The 10,555-nt window shown below is 42.4% G+C and overlaps 1 pseudogene; it reads left to right on the top strand.

Annotated features, from left to right (window-relative positions):
* Positions 1–4,721: 4,721 nt before the first annotated feature.
* Positions 4,722–4,839, top strand: LOC124551384 (annotated as a pseudogene).
* The last annotated feature ends 5,716 nt before the right edge of the window (positions 4,840–10,555 follow it).

Raw genomic sequence — 10,555 nt, 5'->3', positions numbered from 1 at the left:
AATGCAGTCAATGAAGCAGGCAAAAAGGAATACAAACGTCTCAAAAATGAGATCGAAAGGAAGTGCAAAATGGCTAAGCAGGGATGTCTAGAGGACAAATGTAAGGATGTAGAGGCTTATCTCACTGGGGGTAAGATAGATACTGCCTACAGGAAAATTAAAGAGACCTTTGGAGAAAGGAGAACCACTTGCATGAATATCAAGAGCTTTGAAACCCAGTTCTAAGCAAAGAAGGGAAGGCTGAAAGGTGGAAGGAGTATATAGAGGGTCTATAGAAGGGCGATGTACTTGAGGACAATATTATGGAAATGGAAGAGGATGTAGATGAAGATGAAATGGTAGATATGATACTGCGTGAAGAGTTTGACAGAGCACTGAAAGACCTGAGTCGAAACAAGGCCCCAGGAGTAGACAACATTACATTAGAACTACTGATAGCCTTGGGAGAGCCAGTCCTGACAAAACTCAACCAGCTAGTGAGCAAGATGCATGAGACAGGCGAAATACCCTCAGACTTCAAGAAGAATATAATAATTCCAATCCCAAAGAAAGCTGCCTTGACAGATGTGAAAACTACTGAACTATCAGTTTAATAAGTCACAGCTGCAAAACACTAACGCTAATTCTTTACAGACGAATGGAAAAACTGATAGAAGCCGACCTCGGGGAAGATCAGTTTGGATTCCATAGAAATGTTGGAACACTTGAGACAATACTCAGCCTACGACTTATCTTAGAAGAAAGATTAAGGAAAGGCAAACCTACGTTTCTAGCATTTGTAGACTTAGAGAAAGCTTTTGACAATGTTGATTGGAATACTCTCTTTCAAATTCTGAAGGTGGCAGGGGTAAAATACAGGGAGCGAAAGGCTATTTACAATTTGTACAGAAAGCAGATGGCACTTATAAGAGTCGAGGGGTATGAAAGGGAAGCAGTGGTTGGGGAGGGAGTGAGACAGGGTTGTAGCCTATCGCCGATGTTATTCAATCTGTATATTGAGCAAGCAATAAAAAAAACAAAAGAAAAGTTCGGAGTAGGTATTAAAATCCATGGAGAAGAAATGAAAACTTTGAGGTTCGCCGATGACATTGTAATGCTGTCATAGACAGCAAACGACCTGGAAGAGCAGTTGAACGGAATGGACAGTGTCTTGAAAGGAGGGTATAAGATGAACATCAACAAAAGCAAAACGAGTATAATGGAATGTAGTCGAATTAAGTCGGGTGATGCTGAGGGAATTAGTTTAGGAAATGAGACACCTAAAGTAGTAAAGGAGTTTTGCTATTTGGGGAGAAAAATAACTGATGATCGTCGAAGTAGAGAGGATATAAAATGTAGAATGGCAATGGCAAGGAAAGCGTTTCTGAAGAAGAACAATTTGTTAATATCGAGTATAGATTTAAATGTCAGGAAGTCGTTTCTAAAAGTATTTGTATGGAGCGTAGCCATGTATGGAAGTGAAACGTGGACGATAAATAGTTTAGACAAGAAGAGAATAGAAGCTTTCGAAATGTGGTGCTACAGAAGAATGCTGAAGATTAGATGGGTAGATCACATAACTAATGGGGAGGTATTGAATAGAACTGGGGAGAAGAGGAGCTTGTGGCACACCTTGACTAGAAGAAGGGATCGGTTGGTAGGACATGTTCTGAGACATCGAGGGATCACCAATTTAGTATTGGAGGGCAGCGTGGAGGGTAAAAATCGTAGAGGGAGACCAAGAGATGAATACACTAAGCAGATTCAGAAGGATGTAGGCTGCAGTAAGTACTGGGAGATGAAGAAGCTTGCACAGGATAGAGTAGCATGGAGAGCTGCATCAAACCAGTCTCAGTACTGAAGACCACAACAACAACATACGTATATGTCTTACTTTATCACGAGAGATGTACGGGACGAAGCACAATACATGCGTGCAGTGGGTCGACTATGTGAGGAACCTGTAAGCTCCACTGCATTAATGACACTAATCGAGAAACAGTATTTATTCATAATTTATATAATGAATATTAGAGGCTTACGAAATTGTGACAATAGTAATGATCTTTTGAAAATAATTTAGTTTCGTGACTGAAACAGAATCGAATAGTTTAGTTTTTACCCCTCAGAACATTTCATTTTACCCCTCAGATGTTAAATACACCCGGGATGGGAAGCACCGATTGAATAGAAAAGCGTACGTGTCTTGCTGCATTATGTTATTACTTTCAGTATCTTGTATTACTGTACAAGATCCGTCAGACAGTGTTGAGATAGGGATAGCAGATGGCCTTGTGGCGTTCCGTTTTAGGGAACACCTTTTATGTGGAAACAAGTTTGCTGGAGACTTTTCACTTGTAGAAAGGGCGCTCAAAACGACAAGGGAAAAGCTTGGACTCCCTCAGGGCCAATGGCTTCCTCCTTTGTTGCGCATGATTCTATACTTTTCGTAACAATAATTAACACCAATTTTATAGGAGGAGCTCATACTGTACAGATATGATTTGTTTTGTCCTCTTAATTCAAGAACAGTATTTTATCGGGCATTTGTCTAATTAATCTTTTACAAAAATTATTAAATAAACACGTCGGATTTCGACAGCGTACCACGTACATGGACATTAACACTGTTCAATGGAAAATGTACAAAGGAGATAATGCTTACAAAACATTGGTGTGATCCGTCCTAGGATATTGCTCAAGTCTGCGTGACTCTTACCGAATAGGACTAACAGGGAATATTGAACAAATGCAAGGGAGGGCAGCACAAGGGCCACAGATTTGTTTGATCCAAGGGGGTGCGCCACGGAGATGGTGAACTGGCAGACCCTTGAAGATAATGCAAACTGTCCCGACAAAGCCTACTTACATTGTTCCAAGAACCATTACTAATAAGTGAGGAATCTGGAAATGTACTACAGCCCCGTATGTATCGCTTCGACAAGTATTGCGAAGACGAAGTGCTCTCTGCCATGCACTTCGCAGTGGTTTGCAGAGTATAAATGTGGATGTATTGAAAGGTCTCTGTTGGATTCCTTTCATGTTAATTTCTTAAATCAAGAACGATCTGTCACACTACTACACTGTAAGATGCAGTTTATATGTAATTCATGTCACACGGTCTCATATGGAACCTACATCCGCTTTCTTTTATATAGTGTATAAGATACTGTCATCCCCCTTACCTTCTGTGTGAAAGGATGAATGAGCAAAGTATTTCTAGTTGCACACTTGATGGTAGCAGACAAGCCTGTCTGCTAGACAACAGTAGGACCATCGGCTCAGGTAGCTATGCTTTCTAAAAGCAAAGAGGTTTATATTCTTGGTATGATCCTATCCGTCCCTTGCCATGTTGGTATAGGAAGCTGCCTCTCTGGTCATTTCCGATTGTATCTGTGAAGCACCCTCGGTAGGGGCCCACGCCAGTCTGTCCTCAGCGAGCATCTGAAGTGGTAAGATCTCCGGCTAAGCGCGTCTCTGCTAAGTCCGTAGGACAGTGGGTTCTTAAGTCCAGTCTAACTGAAAATTGAATCACCTTCATTTCAGGTTTAGATCTAAAATATCTTATGTTATCTTAAATTGCAACGCAGTGTAATTCGAATGTGAAGTTCAGAATATCTTCCAGTAGCTGCTTTGTCACTACTTTGTTAGCAAAGTGGAACCACGTGTTGATGATCTGTAACTCTAACTAAGATCATCAATCTTAAATGCGAATGTGTGTGAGATTATAACGTCTCGTCTTGACAATATTTTTCAATATAGCAACTTTTCTCTATGTTCAACCCACGTGGGGTGTAGTTTGTGAGACCAGTAGCATGTGCTTATCTACTTGTTTGACCCATCAGGTTAACAGTAAGACGACAGTAACCAGTTCGAGGTTTTTCTTTTGTAAATTGTGTTTGGATGTAATTTATTTTAATCATCAAAATTATTGTGGAGTTACACTCTTTGTGTAAACCTAGTTGACCACGTGAAGCATGTAGTGTAATCATCAAAGTAGCCCCCAGCTATTCTAATCGAGAAGATTTCACAGACAATTAGTAAGAATTTAGTATACTAGTGTGTGGTAATTTCATGACGGACAGGATTGCGCTACGACTGTAACTTCTTTGGGTGAAAATTGAATCGGTTGGCTGTGGTTAATTTCCTCTTGCATATGTTTCAACGTTCTTTGTGTGTTATTTTATGAATGCAATGTTGTATGCAATATCCCAATCTTGGCTCCATATTTGATGTGTTCCGTAAGATTGCAAACTCACGTTTCACAATCCTAAATAAGGCACCAGTTTAGTTATGAATCAAGTTTAATATGCTGAAATTTTAACGGAGCATTAATCAATGTTAAAATAAATGTCCAAATATAAACTGATTTATTCTTTTTTATTTAAAGTCTCTTTATATATATATATATATATATATATATATATATATATATATATATATATATATATATATAGTCGTAAGATGACTATTAAAATGTTAGTCTGGTTGGCAATTTGGTAAACTAGACTGGATACCTGGTGAAACAGTTGCTCAGTAATGCAAGGATAACTTCCCCAGATAGCTCACAGCTTTTAACCCGCTTTTATTATCTTGAATAACAGCACCACTTTCAGAACAATGCATCAACTTCACAGTAATTAGTTCCTAATCATCACAGTATCGAACCCGTTCCTCTGTAGTGGCAGTTAATAATGGGGTTCTGTTGCGTACCTTATTTGAGCTGAGGAATAAGTATTTCTGGCAACGGCCTTGCCGCACTGAATACACCGGTTCCCGTCAGATCACCGAAGTTAAGTGCTGTCGGGCGTGGTCGGCACTTGGATGGGTGACCATCCGGGCCGCCATGCGCTGTTGCCATATTTCGGGGTGCACTCAGTCTCTTCACGCCAATTGAGGAGCTGCTCGACCGAACAGTAGCGGCTCCGGTCAAAGAAAACCATCATAATAACTGAGAGAGCGGTGTGCTGACCACACGCCCCTCCTATCCGCATCCTCAACTGAGGATGACACGGCGGTCGGATGGTCCCGATGGGCCACTTGTGGCCTGAAGACGGAGCGCAATAAGTATTTCTGAAGCTTCCAGAGGCCCCGAGTGAAAAGGCGCTTTTGCATAGTTAAGCCAATTCCCGTTTGGCAGCGTGCCAACTTGTTAACGTGATCACAAGGGACTTTGCGCTCGGCGAACTTCTTTTCCGTAATTTTCCTCGTAACGGCTGAGGATGAGTTAGGTGTAAGAAATTTCAACTATGACGTATGTTGAATCCTCAGTAGTGAATCTCGAAAACTTGGGAAATGCTGACAACTGAAGTTCACTTCCCTACCCGACCTTGTGAAATGTATTCTGCGACTGTAACAAGACAAAGAGCGTTATTTTTAGCCGTGTAGTGCGTCTCAGCACGCCGTAGCGCCTGTACAAATGCCGCGCTCTCTGACGCCCGTCAGGTCTCGTGTTGGCCCAGCGGCATACTGCATATTGACAATCTGGCCTCTGACGTCAGGCTGTTCCGGATACGAGAAGCCACGGTGCGGCGGTATTTCCTACTAAACGTCTTCCTGATGAAAGAGCATAATTCTGTCTTCCCACGTTCATTACGTCACCCTTAACTCTCTGATAATAGGCTGTTTGTGCGACAAAAAGGTGAATGAGTACTTTCTGGTGGTGAAGCGTCAGTTACGACATGACTGAGTCAGCTACCTGAATGTGGTATATAGACGTCTTCGTATTCAAGTCTTTCGCGCCTACTATTCGCTCTGTACATCGAAGCAGCATTGACGAAAACAAAAGAAAGGTTCAAAAATGGGAATACAGTTCAAGGTGAAAGGATGTCAGTGGAAATGTTCCCAGGTCACACTGCTATCCTCATTGAAAGTGAAGAAGAATTGCAGGACGAGGTGAATTTGAATGGCGAGTCTTGACTACATAAGATGGATTGAGAGTAAAGCGAAGGAAGACGAAAATAACTAGGAGATAAGAGGACTGGGATTAGCGATCATCCTATACCTAGAGTGTTAAATCTGCAATATTGATCACCCGTTATCTCAGAACATTTGACAAAAGGAGATCTGAAATTTTTGGGAAGTACCGTTTCACTTCTTTCCTGGTTACTGAAACAGAAGCATAATAAACAGGCAAATAATTAGTTAGTTATGATATTTCAATTTTTTCAATTTTTTTAAATTCACTTTTGTTCTGTAAGTAAAAAACCGTTATAGGTAAAAATGTTTTGGTGGTTCAGAAGTAGCAGTATAGTAAGAGGTAACATAGTGTAAAATTTCATATACGTATCTGTAATAGTTCCTGAGATAATGGGTCAAATATTTTTAACAGTCATTTTCGGGAAATCAAGTTTAAACGTTTCATTTGATATTAACTCACATCTGGAGGCATGCCAGCTCCTGGACACAGGCAAGCCCATAATCAGCGTTATCTGTGTCCTGTTCTTGATCATCCTGCAAACCTAGAAGCTTCTTTCTCTTCCTGCCTCTTGCTCCTTTTGTCATTTCCTCTGCTGCACGCTGCGCTTTCATGATCCTCAGTCGATCCATTCGCTGGAAGGCTTGCAGTGTGTTGGGTCCTGGAGTGATACCAAGTTGCTCTAGTACCATAATTCTTCCCTTATTGCCACCATCAAACGTTCTCACAATGTCACAAACACCCAAGTATAGAGTTTCATTCCTATGAAGACATTCTTTTGGTTTGCGGCTCCAAATGGACGTTACTGAATGACTCTTTCGGATTTTGCATTCGACCATGGGGACATTTGGAAAGAAGTTCAGAATGAGATTACTCTCTAGATATTGGTTTAGTAGCTTCAGTCGCTACAGATTGTGTGCTATTTTTGTGCGTAAATTGTTCCTATGTGCCCAGTGCCTGAGTTTTTCGGTACTTGCGCCATGAATCAGCACCAGGTGGGCTACGACCATGTATAGGTGTATCATCAGTTGATAATTTGTGGAAGAATATAGCCCACACTGCTCTTTTCATCCCTAGTAGGTCACGTGTATTGTTTCTTATTGTTATTTCATAATGCTGCCGGAGTTCATTGTTTTTGTCTGTGAGTCTTCCCTTACCATTTAGTGTGCAATACCGCCTTTTGTGTTTACACACTGAAGCCAATCTCTTACCACGAACGTTAACTTGAATTCAAGGAATACGCAGCTGAAAACGAAAACCTTCTAGATTGAATAGAGATACTTACGGAAGTCAGTGCGGAAAGACTGGATTTTTTTACACATGAACTATTGACTTCGAAATACTAAAAACTACACTTCCAACTGGGATTAATGATGCGCCAAATTATTCAGGAGAGACCAAATATTATTAAGAGATAATCATCGGAAAATGTCATTTTTTTGACCAATTTCAACTCCTCTTAGCATCAAAACTGAGGACCACAAAGTAGAGGAATTTAATGAAAAGCAAAAGAACACATGATGGACGAAGGAAGGAGGAGATGAAAAGGAGACTAATAGAGTACTTCCATAGAATAAACGCTTGGTGCACAGAACAGTATGAAATAAATCGTTGAGTGTACGCGAAGCAGAAAAGAAGAGAATCGAAGCTTTTGAGATGTTGTTCTACATCTACATCAACATCTATACTCCGCAAGCCACCTGACGGTGTGTGGCGGAGGGTACTTTGAGTACCTCTATCTGTTCTCCCTTCTATTCCAGTCTCGTTTTCTTCGTGGAAAGAAAGATTGTCGGTATGCCTCTCTGTGGGCTTTAATCTCTCTGATTTTATCCTCATGGTCTCTTCACGAGGTATACGTAGGAGGGAGCAATATAATGGTTGACTCCTCGGTGAAAATATGTTCTCGGAACTTCAACAAAAGCCCGTACCGAGCTACTGAGCGTCTCTCTTGCAGAGTCTTCCACTGGAGTATATGTATAATCTCCGCAACGCTTTCGCGATTACTAAATGATCCTGTAACGAAGCGCGCTGCTCCCCGTTGGATCTTCTCTATCTCTTCTATCAACCCTATCTGGTACAGATCCCACACCGGTGAGCAGTATCCAAGCAGTGGGCGAACAAGTGTACTGTAACCTACTTCCTTTGTTTTCGGATTGCATTTCCTTAGGATTCTTCCAATGAATCTCAGTCTGGAATCTGCTTTACCGACGATTAATTTTATATGGTCATTCCATAATGCTCATAATGCGTACTCCCAGATAATTTATGGAATTAACTGCTTCCAGTTGCTGACCTGCTATATTGTAGCTAAATGATAAGGGATCTTTCTTTCTATGTATTCGCAGCGCATTACACTTGTCTACATTGAGATTCAATTACCATTCCCTGCACCATGCGTCAATTCGCTGCAGATCCTCCTGCATTTCAGTACAATTTTCCATTGTTACAATCTCTCGATATACTACAGCCTCATCCACAAAAAGCCTCAGTGAACTTCCGATGTTATCCACAAGGTCATTTATGTATATTGTGAATAGCAACGGTCCTATGGCACTCCCCTGCGGCACACCTGAAATCACTCTTACTTCGGAAGACTTCTCTCTGTTGGCAATGACATGCTGCCTTCTGTTATCTATGAACTCGTATTGTGCAGAGATATGAAGAAATTTCCCGCAAAGTCTGCGAGGAGAGATGTGGAAAACACTGACAAGAAGAATGACAGGATGGTAGAAAATGTGTTAAGACATCAGGGAATAACGTTCATGGTATTAGAGCGAGCTGTGGAATGAAAAATCTGTATGGGGAGATAGAGATTGGAATACACACAACATATGATTTTTTTATTTTTTATTTATTCGTATGGCTAGAGCCCCCCGTCGGGTAGACCGTTCGCCGTTTGCCAGTCTTTGTATTTGACGTCACTTCGGCGACTTGCAGTCGATGAGGATGATAGGATGATGATGAGGGCAGCACAACACCCAGTCCCTCGGCGGAGAATTCCCCGACCCAGCCGGGAATCGAACCCGGGCTCAGAGGATTGACAATCCGGCACGCTGACCATTCAGCTACCGGCGGCGGACAACACCTGATTGAGGACGTAGGACGCAAGTGCTATTCTGACATAAAGAGGTTGGCACAGGAGAGGAAATCGTGGCGTGTCGCGTCAAATCAGTCAAAAGACTGATGACTTACCAGAGGCAGTAAGGAGTTAATCAAAAAGTACTGAAATATCTACGAGGGCAGTTCAATAAGTAATGCAACACATTTTTTTTCTGAAACAGGGGTTGTTTTATGCAGCATTGAAATACACCAGGTTAGTCCCCAATCTTTTAGCTACACAACACTATTTTTCAACGTAATCTCCATTCAATGCTACGGCCTTACGCCGCCTTGAAATGAGGGCCTGTATGCCTGCACGGTACCATTCCACTGGTCGATGTCGGAGCCAACGTCGTACTGCATCAATAACTTCTTCATCATCCGCGTAGTGCCTCCCACGGATTGCGTCCTTCATTGGGCCAAACATATGGAAATCCGACGGTGCGAGATCGGGGCTGTAGGGTGCATGAGGAAGAACAGTCCACTGAAGTTTTGTGAGCTCCTCTCGGGTGCGAAGACTTGTGTGAGGTCTTGCGTTGTCATGAAGAAGGAGAAGTTCGTTCAGATTTTTGTGCCTACGAACACGCTGAAGTCGTTTCTTCAATTTCTGAAGAGTAGCACAATACACTTCAGAGTTGATCGTTTGACCATGGGGAAGGACATCGAACAGAATAACCCCTTCAGCGTCCCAGAAGACTGTAACCATGACTTTACTGCCTGAGGGTATGGCTTTAAACTTTTTCTTGGTAGGGGAGTGGGTGTGGCGCCACTCCATTGATTGCCGTTTTGTTTCAGGTTCGAAGTGATGAACCCATGTTTCATCGCCTGTAACAATCTTTGACAAGAAATTGTCACCCTCAGCCACATGACGAGCAAGCAATTCCGCACAGATGGTTCTCCTTTGCTCTTTATGGTGTTCGGTTAGACAACGAGGGACCCAGCGGGAACAAACCTTTGAATATCCCAACTGGTGAACAATTGTGACAGCACTACCAACAGAGATGTCAAGTTGAGCACTGAGTTGTTTGATGGTGATCCGTCGATCATCTCGAACGAGTGTGTTCGCACGCTCCGCCATTGCAGGAGTCACAGCTGTGCACGGCCGGCCCGCACGCGGGAGATCAGACAGTCTTGCTTGACCTTGCGGCGATGATGACACACGCTTTGCCCAACGACTCACCGTGCTTTTGTCCACTGCCAGATCACCGTAGACATTCTGCGAGCGCCTATGAATATCTGAGATGCCCTGGTTTTCCGCCAAAAGAAACTCGATCACTGCCCGTTGTTTGCAACGCACATCCGTTACAGACGCCATTTTAACAGCTCCGTACAGCGCTGCCACCTGTCGGAAGTCAATGAAACTATACGAGACGAAGCGGGAATGTTTGAAAATATTCCACAAGAAATTTCCGGTGTTTTCAACCAAAATTGGCCGAGAAAAAAAATGTGTTGCATTACTTATTGAACTGCCCTCGTATTTCAAGCTACTCGTACTGTACAACGTAACGCCTAAAAGGTTAGCTTGCGAGACAGGGAAGTAAGCATTCCTGCGTAGATCAG

Source organism: Schistocerca americana, chromosome 9, assembly GCF_021461395.2.
Source record: "Schistocerca americana isolate TAMUIC-IGC-003095 chromosome 9, iqSchAmer2.1, whole genome shotgun sequence".
Classification (NCBI taxonomy): Eukaryota; Metazoa; Arthropoda; class Insecta; order Orthoptera; family Acrididae; genus Schistocerca; species Schistocerca americana.
The sequence above is the reverse complement of the archived record's forward strand: the minus strand, read 5'-3'. Positions and strand labels throughout refer to the sequence as shown.